Raw genomic sequence first — 12,518 nt, forward strand, 5'->3', positions numbered from 1 at the left:
TGTGGTTTCTCAGTGGGCTGTGGACAGTATTTCTGTTATCAGTGTACAGTGTGAAGGCATGATTGACTGTGGAACCCATGTGAATCAGGATTTACAAATCAATAAGAGGTAGTAGGTTCCAGAATTCTCATCCACTCTCATCTAATTCCAGTTTTGCTTAGGCTATACAGCTAAAATTTATTTTCTCTGACACATCTCTAGGAGACCTCTAGTTTTCCTGCATTGACAGACTTGGACTTTGGTGCTTAACATCACTACCTCCTAGATTCCCCAAGAGCCCAGTTACCTGAAGAAAGCACTGAGTGCTTCTGACCCCGTGAATGCCTCTGGAGTCTTTGGTCTTGTATGTAATAAATGTCCCCATGCTTATTTTTCCTATGTGTCTTATATTAGGCATGTCAGTATTGTTTCTCCTCCACTTCCACCTGCCTCAGTGCTAAATCAGATTTTTTTCTTGAACATCTACCAGCTGACCATTTACTGAAGCCCTATTATGTGCTTGGACACTATGTAAAGCATTTTATGTACATTACTTCTAACTCTCACAACCACAGTCCAGTTAGGCAGAGGGTATCGTCCCCATTTTCCAGAAGAGAAAATCGCTCTAGGTCACCCAGATAAATGTCAGAGCCACATTTCCAACTCAAGCCAGCCTCTAGAGCCCATGGCCTCAATACTGCATCAGAAACACTTCCCAAAGGGAGAATTTTGAGTTATTTAGCCTTTAGAAGTGCAGGGAGAATCTTGCAACTCCCTTCAGGCACTCAGCCATCAGTTCTGAGGCTTATTCCCTTCAAGAAAGCCCACCTGTCCAGCCCTGCCATAATGATCATTTTTAAAACCATGATGGTTCACATTTGCTTGGCACCTTGCGGTTTTCGAAGGTTGGCCCATGGGGTATCTCATTTTCTATTCGAGAAAGCCTTTTGCCCTCATCATCCACTGAATCTCCAAGCTGGGGCAGCAACTTCTTTCCTGGCAGAAGATTGCAGCTGTTATTGTTTACCCTCCAGGGGATACACTGCGCATCCCAAGCCTTACAGCTGGGAACACTGAGATCTGGCTGTGCAAGCATATAAAATAATCTTGACGAAGGGGAGGGGTGTCCACTCGCAGGCTGTCCTGGTCACAGCATGTTGGGCAATGAACTCTCCCACTGGAAGCTGTGCCGCAGAACCAAAGGCAGTCTTGGCCAGCAAAACCACATTCAGCAGTCCTTCAGGCAGCCGGGCCTCCCCAACACATGTGCTCATCCACTTGGGCCAAGCATGTGGTCGTCTAATTGCTTTACCTCTCTTTAACTCCCTCCCTTCTTCCCCCCCATTCCCAGCTCTCTCTTGTCCTTAAGAGCTTCCACCAGGTTTACACCTTAACCTCCTTGTAGGATGCCGGTGAATGCCAAGGCTTGTGTGGGTGGAAGATTCTAAATCAGCTGCGGACACAGGCCTGGGGGATGGGCTGCTGCCTGGAGTGTAGAAGGGCCACAACGTGAAAACAAATGAGCCTCTTTCATCCCAATAGGATTTTTGTTGTTTTCTAAAGCCTGCTGTTCCAGCAGGGCACTTCACCAGAAGCTATGGTGTCTGGAACTTTTAGAAAGCATAAGCACTAACAACAGAGCTGCCCATATATGTGTCCTCTGCAAGACTTTCAGCAGACCTTGGGGGCCTGGAAAAATTGTTTTTTAAACAAGCCTGTTTCTCCCTTAGCAAAACAGGTTTGAAAAGTATTTGAAAAATATCAATAGCTTAAAGCATATCATCCACCATCATCATCTCCATAATTAAGAAGTTTCACAAAATGACAGGGTCAGATTTCATACTGTCAGCTCTCAATTATTTGCTGGTGGAGGGACTCCAGAGACAGAATTCCAGTGGGACTTAAATACACTGTTAATTTACATTGGTTTTACCAGGCATTTTAGTCATTAACATTTTTAAAGGGGTGTGTCTGCAGGTCTGGAAATTTACAACTGTTTACAGCAAATAACAAAGCTACTCAGTGAGGATGCTGACGGGGCTGGAATGCTGTCAAATATCTTTTCCACCCTTTGGACCAACTCTGCTTAGTGAGGGCTGGAAACAAAATGGGCTTTGGCCTTAGACGAAGAAAAGTTTAAACCCTGATGCTGCTGTGTGACTTTTCAGATTCCTTACTTGGAAAATGGGGGAAATGAAATAATATCAACTACCTTCATGGTATCAGAGAATAACCTTGGAAGTTGCGAGGGAATTCTCAAACACAACCATGAAATGTTTCCAGCATTCACTCAGGTATTTTAATCTGGATGTGTCACACATGTCCATGAATAGACCAGAGCTGCTAATTATCTTGGGTTGGGAGGCTTTGCCAACCTCTCTAAATTATGACATTCTGGCTATAGATTATAAATAAAGGGGCTCTGGATGACCCAGGAAAGTCACAGACTAGAGTCTGGCTGGAATCTGGTCAGTGAGCAACTCAGCTTGGAAGGTAAGCATATTTTGTGTTCCTAAGAGCCATCGAAAAAAGCTCAATTGCTTTTAAGAAGTTGCTGCTCCATGGTTTATCCTTACTCAACTTATCCTGTTTGTTCATACATGATTAATTTTCAGTAATTCATTTGAATGTATACTAAGTGGCAGATGTGGCCTTGAATTCTCGATGTTGCCTGAGAGGTTAGATGGCAAAGAGGCTCATTTGAGCAGCCGTCCTACACAAAATCCCCGGCATCATGTGCACAAGTTCTGAATTGGAGCGGGGTGGGGGGTGAGTATGGAATAAAGGGGGGATGGATTGGTTAGTATCAGGCAGAAAGAACTGGAAAGTGAGAACCCAAGTATATATGATCTGCTGAAAATACCAGATGAGTTTCTGCAGTTTCTTAATCATCCGTATTATGTAACTAACATGTTCTGGATTAAGGACTCGCTCTTGATCCCCAGGGTAGAATCAGGTCCTTGTGCCCATAAACAAAAGAAAGCTTGACAAACTCAATCGTATGTTCTTTCCAAAGAGCACATTTGTTTTTAGGATCAGGAAGTCGGAGCACTGTTCTACTAAATGTTTAGATCTGTATTACTTAGGATACGGGTTCAACAACTAACAGAGATGCCAAAACACAGTAGTGTCAGGGGCCCCATTTCTCTTGTTGTGCTGCCACCCTCAATACATCGCTTCCATTTCATGGTCCAAGATAGCTACTCCAGCTCCAGCCCTCACATCAACATTCCAGCAGAAAGGGAGAAGGTGAAGGGCAACAATCTGAATGCTGTGTACATCACTTATACTCCCAACTTTGGCCACATCTAGTTGCAAGGGAGGATGGGAAACTGGTGACTGTGTCCAGCTAGAAACTATTATAAGAAAAGTTCAGACTGGAGGGCAACTAGCAGTTCCTGCCATGATTCCCTTCCTGTGGTTTTCCACTCCAAACCTACTTGATTAATAATTCAAAGTGCTGAGCTAGAAGCCCACTGAATTCCCTATATACAGAAAACACTGAAAACTAGAGGCAGTTTTACCTCCTCTATTATTTTTGGATAGCATAGGTAATAAATGCTATTTATTATTCTTACATAATAATAATATTCTTCTTCTTGGGCAAAGAGTAGAAAATACAAATCAGTAAGAACTTAAGAATTAGCATAGTAAGACTCCATCCCCTAGTGATAATGATGTTAGGATTTTGATGTCTTTCCTGATAGACTTGCCTAATACAAATGACATAGATAACATAGACTCTTGGGATAATAATTTCCATTACACGATGGCAGTGATGATAAATGGTCTATATCATTATGTGGGGTGGGGAAAGGACTTTTAACTGGTTAAACAGTTGAAAGAAAATAGAAACTGGGAGACTTGGATTTTAGTTCCACCTCTTAACTGACCCCTGTGTGACTCTGAGCAAGTAACAAATTCTTAATGTTTCCATTTTTCCATACATAAAATAGAAATTGTATTTGATTTTCTCACCCCCCGTTATAAAGATAGTCATGAGAATCAAGTATTCCTTCCTGTATTCCTCCAGGCACTCTTGGGTGCCCGCCCTCTCCATGGTGGGTATTGAGACATGTTCCCTTGCCCCCATGGAGCGGAATCCAATGGGTGAGACATAGCAAAATGTTTCGAGGAATGTCAGCTGGGACACACATGTCAAAGGTTACTATCAAGGGGTGACTACCAACTATCATAATGTTCCTTGACCCTTCACTTCTCTCTTCATACCTCTTTGCCAAGACCAAAGTGGCGGAAGAGGTAGGAGATAAAGTGGTCAGTTGGGAGGAGGTGGTCTGGCTTGGTCAGGCTGCCATTTTTCTCTCCCCCTCTCCCCTCCAAACCCAATCAGCCCTAACTCTACTACTATACAGATCAGCATTTTCTGGTTTCATCTCGTCTCTTCCATTTGTCCCACCCTCTTGACAGGGAAGTAGGAAAATTGAGATTTGCAGAAGTTGGTAAAAAACTCATATCAGAAGGCAGAGTTCCATTTCTAGATCCAAGAAAAACTTCCTGTTGTGTTAAGACCCTTCTTAGGAGCGGAAACTAGCTCACTCAAATGAAAACCACAATGAATAATTTCACTGATTTGTACCGTATGTTTAGCAAGCCTAAAATCCCAAGAGGAGGCTGGTGAATCAGAAGGGAAACCATCAGAAGGGAACTGTCCCATACACCCCACCACCACCGGCCAGGGCTCTTCCTCACTTCCTCCTTCAACACGCCCTGCAGGAACAGTGACAACCCCCCGAGTGGAATAAGTTTGGGGGCACGTGATGCAAAGGCAAACTGGCAGAGCCTCCGTGGCTGGTTCAAGGATGGCACCACTCAGATTATTCATCCCTTCCCCAGATGGATTTTTGGTTTTTTACAAAAAGATCTAGAAAAGCAGCTGTATTCGCTTAGACTATGCTGCAGTAACCAGTTAAGCCCAGAATCCCGACTCAACACAATGAAAATTTATTCTTGCTTTCATTATGTGACCAATACAGGTTGGTGGTAGAGTGGAAGGTAGACACAAGGGAACCCTGCTCGACAGCCCTGGTTGACAGAGGCTCTGACATTTGGAGTCTCGGGCCTCCATCATCCTGGCTGGCAGTAGAGGAACAGAACGAGTGGACAGCACACCCGTGCTCTCCTGTGCACAGCCTGGAAGTGACACAGTTCACTTCTGTCCCAGCGGTTGGACAGAACGCACTACAGAGCAGCTGCGACTGATGGGGAAGCATGCAGATATCTGGCAAGCAACCAGTGCCTCTGCCCTAGCAGCACTTGAATGCCAAGCGCGTGCTCGAAATTGTAACGGCAGCTCAGAATCCCAGACCATGGAAACATCGTTTGAATCCAAATCCTCCGAGACGTATCATCCATGGGTCTTCCCTATCGGTTTCCTGAGTGCCTAACAGGCAGCTCTCAGGTCAAAAATGGCCCACCCCATTTAAGGAGGGTTCTTCATAAGGGCATTACTGGCACCACCTATTTATTTGCCTAATTAGGTAGTTCACAAGAACTGGTCGCTCAGAATGGCCTCACCATAGGGTGTTGGGGGACTAACATAGCTTGGTGTCCCTGGAAGCATGGATCGATTGATCATTGGAATCAAAGCTGACTTTTCATAAGTTATGGAATTTTAAGCTGTTCACATTTAATTGCACACAAATGACACCATCAAACTGGAGGATTGTTCTCTGAAGGACTGTTGACCAAAATTGTTCAAAATATGATTCAAGCCTCCTCTTGCAGTTGACTCATGTCTGACTCTTGTCCAACGTCTTTATGCCAAGGGAGGATGCTCTGTACTCACTATTATCAATAATTAAATATACACACAGCCCGTACGTGGATGATGGAGTTCTCTTGAATGAACTTGTATGCCCCTGCCAGGGGGCAAGCAGTCACTTTCTAGGTAATAGCTTATCCAGGACTGGAATTTCTCTGCCTCCCCTCCCCTGTTGCTCCTTGCTCTGGGGACGTCTTGCCATCCACCAAAAAGGCAGGAGAGAAGCAAGGGAAATACAGCTTAGTTCGAGGCCGACTGACTTCACAGGGTGGTTCGCAGTTTGTTTTACTTGGCCTGCTTTGGAGCTGTTTTGGGACATATGAGGTTCTTCAACCAAGAGGCCTTTTCCAGACCTGATTTCCCCTTGGAATGACACATTATCCTCCCTTCCAATACAGCAATTGTAAATTCCTGCCTGGGGAGCAGCAATTGCTTTGAATTACACACTATTTGAATAACCCAGTATGGGATTAACAAAGCCTTATTGTTCAGCAGCCCTCTACTGAAACTTGCGAGAGTAATTTCTGGTGACATTACTTTTCCCGGCCTAGCATTTGACTATGCAAAGACCACTTCTCCGCACTCTAATTGGTCCTTTTTAGTTGTATGTAATAGAAACCTCTTTTTACCATTCTACCAACACTGAACAGGACGAAATAATACTATCAGGGTTTTTTTTTAGTTCACCTTTTTTCTCCCTTTCCCTCTCTGGCATGTTTACTGTAATTCCACACCTTAAGAGTTTCTCAGTTTTTTTGTGCCTAAAATACTACTTCCTGACCGCTATATACACATGCAAGTACGCACACGGTACGGCAAAATTTAGGATTCTCTCTTTTACAATATGTGTATATGCTATTTTTTAAATAGACCTCAGGAGCACAGAGTAAAAACAGTGATTATCCCCGGTTTGTGACACAACTCTCATTGTTGGTCTGGAAATGCTATTTTAAACATGTTTTTATGATGACTTGAGGCAACCCATTTACATTTACTCTAGTCCATGTCTTAAAAAAAATTTCTTTCTCATTCACTTTTTAATCATCTGCAAATAAAACTCAATAACTAAGAATAAATCTACCAATATTTACTTCCTAACCAAAGTTATTTCTGCCGGAACCGAAAGGGATCTCTTTACAGTGACCAAGTCTAAAGGTAGGACTATGAAAATGGTGAGACCAAGACATTATTTACCAATAAAATAGAGCTCTATAAAAGCTTCTGAGGGGCTTCCCTGGTGGTGCAGTGGTTGAGAATCTGCCTGCCAATGCAGGGGACACGGGTTCAAGCCCTGGTCTGGGAAGATCCCACATGCCACGGAGCGACTAGGCCCGTGAGCCACAATTGCTGAGCCTGCGCGTCTGGAGCCTGTGCTCCGTCCGCAACAAGAGAGGCCGCAATAGTGAGAGGCCCGCGCACCGCGATGAAGAGTGGCCCCCACTTGCCGCAAGTAGAGAAAGCCCTCGCACAGAAACGAAGACCCAACACAGCCATAAATAAATAAATAAATAAATAAAATTAAAAAAAAAAAAAGCTTCTGATTCTGCAAATGTGAAACCAAAAAATTAGAGCAATAATGGAATTTTTTTCTAGCTGGTTTTAGACCAGTTAAATCTAATAAAGATTATGAAGATAGGAAACTAACTTGAAACCAAAATAACTACCAAGAACACTTCGTATTCCATTAATAAGTAATAAAAATCTATGCACTGCTAAATGAAAATATAAAACCTGATTATTTATGTAAAACTTTAGGCCCACATAATTATTACTCCAAAAAACAGCTTAATAGCACAATATTTTTAAAACAGGCTTTAATGAAATCCACAAAAAAATAATCTTTACCCATTTGTCCCCAAACTATCTCCTCAGATCCTACACCTAAGTTGAAATTTTTGTTCCAGAGGGAGTTGGAAGATATTTCAGATAGAGTTATAAGAAGTATGATAAATTAGTATTTTTAAATCATTTGATGATGACCATGAACTCAGCTAAAAAAGAAAAAAACAAGACAAAACCAAGTCTAGAATCTGCACTGAGAAGATTTTAATCTCTACAGATATGAGCCAGCTTTTCCCGTTTTTCAAACCAGAGACTTTGAAGCATTTCCTCTTAGAAAAAAGTTAAAAATGGTGTTGCTGCTGTTAGTCATTTCATTAGCAAGGAGATAGAATTAATTCCTTTAGGAACTAGTTTCAAAGTTGAGGTGTAGATGAAATCCAACGACACACAACTGGAGTTGAGTGGGCCTTATATAGACACTTGGCTCACAGGCAGCATAAACAAGAAAGTTCAGTAAGCTCAAACAAAGCTGAGGCCAAAATCACGTAGTGATTTGTAGAGGAGCAAAAGGTAAATACCATAAACAGACGTTAAAGTAAATGAAAATCTTATGAGCAGGTTAAAAAAAACTAAGAGATTTAGAAGAACTGCCATCTAGCCCAGGTTTTTTTTTTTTTTTTTCCTCTCATATGGGTAGTACATGACTACAAACAAATGAGTAGGAAACAAAATGACAGGAAACTTGAGTATAAACTTCCAGACTTCTGGTAACCTGGTTTATAACAGGGCTCAAGTATTCAGGCTTGCTTCTAAATTAAAAAGAAACAAAACAAAAATATCCCAGTTTGAGCCTAAAACATTTCATATTTGGTAAACTATTTGGGGAAATTCCATCAAATCTGCAGGCCAAGTAATTTTATTTATTCTTACCCTCCAACCTTTCCATTTCATTTTGTTTCAGCAGTTGTTAAGAAACCGAGTAGATAGCTGGGATAGACCCAGGAGCTCTCTTTTCCAAGAAAAAACTACGTGTGCATCCTAGGCAGATACGAAAAGTCTTTTTCTTCCAAGCTCAGGCTCTTGTCACTGTTGAGGACTGTTCTCCTTACTCCTATCTCCTTCAGACTGCCATATACCGACCACTCGCCTCCCTGGCCACCAGGTGATCACACTGCTGGGAGCTGTGTTGAGAGCCCGAGTCACTGGTGGCCGTGACTAGTCAGGCAGAGCTCTGAGAGCCCATGCGGTCTCCCACATCACAGCTTTTCCACCCTTCCTTCCTCTACTGGATGTCTGCCCTGCAGTGATGTGACCTAGCTCGTTACGCTGCCCTGGTGCCTCAATTCCCCTCATTAGGACCGGAGACCTGCCCCTTAGCTGAGGTTACTCTGTCTGGCTCTTTGCCAGCTATGTGCCTCCTTATCCACCCTGCCACTGCCCCCATGGGCTGGGACCCTGCTGGGAATAAGTCAACTGCTCAAGAGCCATGACTCCTTCAAGACTTTGGTTCACCATCCAGACAGTCATTTCCCCCTGCTTACTTCGCTCCCTGAAGATACTGATGGTTGCCTGGACCAAATACTAGCTTGTCTTATCTACTCAGCCCACCTGAGTACCTTTTCCAGAGCCAGCCTAGCCAGCCAAGTTCTCTCCCCTGCCTGCCTCTTCCCACCAGCTGATGCTGCTAAAATGTTGATGACGGTAACAGTAATTAATGATAGTTAAAAAGATTAGTCTCTCAGAAATTGTCTTAGGTGTTTAATACACTTATTTATTTAATAATGACTATAACACTTGGAGAAACCAACACTAGGAGAGGTTAAATGACTTGCTCAAGGTCACCCAAAGAATAAATAGCACAGCTGGAATTTGAACCTAGATCTTTCTGATGCCAGGTATATTTCTGCTCTCAATTCCAACACGCGGGTTTTTTTCCCCACACCAAGCAATTTTAAGGCACCAACTGGGTGTCCTACAATTCAACTCAATTCTGACACCACCTATCTGGAGATAGCGTCAAATCCCACAGGTTAAGGGCTCAGTGCTACAAAAATTCGCACCCCACCCCACTTCAGACACCAATCACAAGAACAGTAGTCACCTGTGCTTCTGACCGACTGGCTACAGATTGGAGTTTCCACCAGTTCCTTCTTTGGGATCCATTAATTTACCACAGCGGCTCACAGAATTCAGAGAAACATTGTACTTACCAGATTAGTAGTTTATTATGTAACTCAGGAACCACCAGATGAAAGAGCTGCAGAGGGCAAGGTGGCGGAAAGGACGCAGAGCTTCCATACCTTCTGTGAGCGTGCCGCCGTCCTCAAGCCTTCTCCACTTGTTCACCAACCCGGAAGCTCTCCCAAGCCCATCCTTTTAGCTTTTTCTGGAGGCTTCATTACTTAAGCGTGATTGATTAAATCATTGGCCATTGGTGACTGAGCGCAACCTCCGGCGCTTCTCCCCTCCCCTTAGGTCGAGGGCGGGACTGAAAGTTGCAACCCTCTAATCACGTTGTTGGTTCTCCTGGCAGCCAGTCCCATCCTTAGGTGGGATCTAAAAGTCATCTCTTTGACTTAACAAAAGGCACCTTTATCACTCTCATCACTTAGGAAATTCCAAGGGTTTCTGGAGCACTATGCCAGGAACAGGGACAAAGACCAGATATCTATTTCGTATTATAAAGCACAATATCACACCGGGTAAATACTCTTTAACTGCAGGCCAAGGGTTCGCAACATTCACTTCGCCGCTACATGGTTCCCATGCGCTGTATGTTTGTTGGGGGAAGCACACCTCTGGGGCTGTGCAGAATCTCAGCTCTGCGGCCTCCCAGTGGGCCTTGGACACCATCCGTTAGAAAACTGATGTCTCTGCCTCTCATTTATGCTTCCATTACTTCAGCTGGCTTGGCTACCAGTAGACTTGGCTTGTTGGCAACGATCAAACTTTACACCTGAGTGCAGCCATCCATCTGCTCTCGGGCCCATGTAGGTTTCCCTGGGATCTAGGAAGCTCCAAATCTTAGGGTTCTGGCCCAGGTCTTTAATTTTACTATTTAGAGCTGAAACTCAAAGAACTGAAGTAAGTTGTCCCGTGTCACACAACTAGTTAATGGCAGGGCCAGGACTGAAGTTTCATGATGCCCAGGCCACCCTGAGTAGGCTAGAAATAAGGGAGGCCACATTTTGCAGCAGGGCTTTTGATGGCAAGCTAGATTGCTTGAATCTATGACTTTTGCCCCCATGGTTTTAATCTCTGACATGGAGCAGCAAGAGAGGCCTAACTAAAAGGATGGCAATATTGCTTATAAGAAGCAAATTGTTCTGGAAGAATTGCTGCTACCACCCATCTTTGGCAAGGACCAGGACTTTGTGAGTCTATTACCAGTCTGGAAGCCAGAAAGATGTTCATAGATGTAGTCACATATTGTGATCTGATTTACATCCCAGGGCAAAAGCAATTTCATGATAAGGAGAGCAACTTTAGCTGAGCATTTACTACACACCAGAGACAGCTCTAAGTAAGCATTTTATATGCATTAACTTTCTCAACCCACACAACAACCCTGTGAGGCAGACGCTTTATCATCCTCATTTAACTATAACGAAATTGAGCCATAGAGCAGTCAAGTAACTTGCACAAGATCACACAGCTAGGAAGAGGCAGAACCAGGATGTGGATGAAGCTGTCTACTTCTAGCATCGATACTCCTCACCCGTGCACCAGATTGGCTTTCATGGGAAATGGGAATGGACATTTTTGAAACCCCAAAAGACGCAGGGATCTGAAAATTTTGGTTCAGGAAGATCAAGGACCAGTTATCATAGACAACCATATTCCTAGGCTTAAGGCTTGCCTACCCACTGACAGGGAACCATGGATGACCTTCATAGCCTGCAATTAGCTTTTCAGAGCTTTTCACTTTGCTCCAGGGAACTGTTATCCAGCCCCATGTGGTTTCTAGGCCACTCTCAGCGTGCTTTATGGCCACCTCAATTCCTAGGTTAAAGTTTAAAGCAGATGAGGTGCAGAGAAACATAGAAAAGGAACCAAATAAAACTACCAATAAAATAAAAGTTTGGCAACTTCGAAATCTTGTTGCATAACTCCTTGCTTGGGAAGAAATGCTCAAAAATCAACAACAGGAGGAAAAAACAGGATGTTAAAAAGCACTTTTATTATGTTTTTAGAAGCTTACTGCCAGACTACAACTATTTCTGCCAAAAATAACATACTTAACTCCCTACAACCTACATGATTTGGGGTTTGCTGGGAATTTTGTGGGATTTTTTTGGAGTGAAACCGTAAGTTCCCACCAAGTTCATTTTCAAAAAGAATGTCCCAGAAATGAACATACATCCAGGGAAGGAGTCTCCTGGGTAGAAACAATGGTCCTACAGCCCCTACTGTGAATGATGTGTCCCAAAAAGCTTTGGCTTGGAGAATGGCATCTTCCATGGGGTTCCTTCACTGCACCTGCAGTGACTGCGGGTCTCCTTTGGAAGGTCTCTGTCCTATGGGTGGGGGATGCAAAATGATGCAAGATCATGAAGATGTGGGAAGGGCCCAGGACCGGGAGCCAAACAAAGCTGGGCTCAAATCCTGGATCCACCAACTCCTAGCAGTGTGACCTCTCTGGCCTCCATTTCCTCATCTGTGAAACGAGAATAAAATACCATCCTGCACGACTGTTGTGAGGGTTAAATGAAGTATCGTACGTACATGGCTCAGCACAGTGTCCAGAAGTAGTAGCTTAAGCCCTTCCACTTGGGAGAAGACTGGATAGAGCCACATCACTGCCAGCCAGGAACAGAGAGAGGCAGGAGCAAGACCCTGAGGGGGCAGAGGGGTGGCGGAGAGACTGAACGGTCCAGGAGGGAGAGGAAGAGAAGAGAGAGGGACTCGCTCCTTTTTGTCCTCCAAGATATACTTGGTGGGGACAGATAAAAGATTCCAGGGGCAAAGAAAAAAT

At 43.8% G+C, this 12,518-nt stretch overlaps 1 protein-coding gene and 2 long non-coding RNA genes across 8 annotated transcripts in view; 1 reads left to right on the top strand and 2 right to left on the bottom strand.

Moving 5' to 3' along the window:
• The window catches only part of LOC309666322, a 10,922-nt gene extending 3,942 nt beyond the window's left edge, over positions 1–6,980 (bottom strand). Inside the window, exon 1 of the long non-coding RNA XR_014267050.1 lies at positions 194–6,980. This is a non-coding gene — a long non-coding RNA (uncharacterized lncRNA). The remainder of the gene's footprint in view (positions 1–193) is intronic.
• The window catches only part of LOC309666261 (uncharacterized protein), a gene marked incomplete at its 5' end in the record, with an annotated part of 100,047 nt that overhangs the window by 24,034 nt on the left and 63,495 nt on the right, over positions 1–12,518 (top strand). The gene's annotated exons all lie outside the window — the stretch shown is intronic.
• The window catches only part of LOC309666314, a 1,163,838-nt gene continuing 1,158,310 nt past the window's right edge, over positions 6,991–12,518 (bottom strand). The window contains exon 3 of the long non-coding RNA XR_014267042.1: positions 6,991–7,295. This is a non-coding gene — a long non-coding RNA (uncharacterized lncRNA). The remainder of the gene's footprint in view (positions 7,296–12,518) is intronic.

This window comes from Balaenoptera physalus (genome assembly GCF_965194825.1).
Source record: "Balaenoptera physalus genome assembly, chromosome: 8".
Classification (NCBI taxonomy): domain Eukaryota; kingdom Metazoa; phylum Chordata; class Mammalia; order Artiodactyla; family Balaenopteridae; genus Balaenoptera; species Balaenoptera physalus.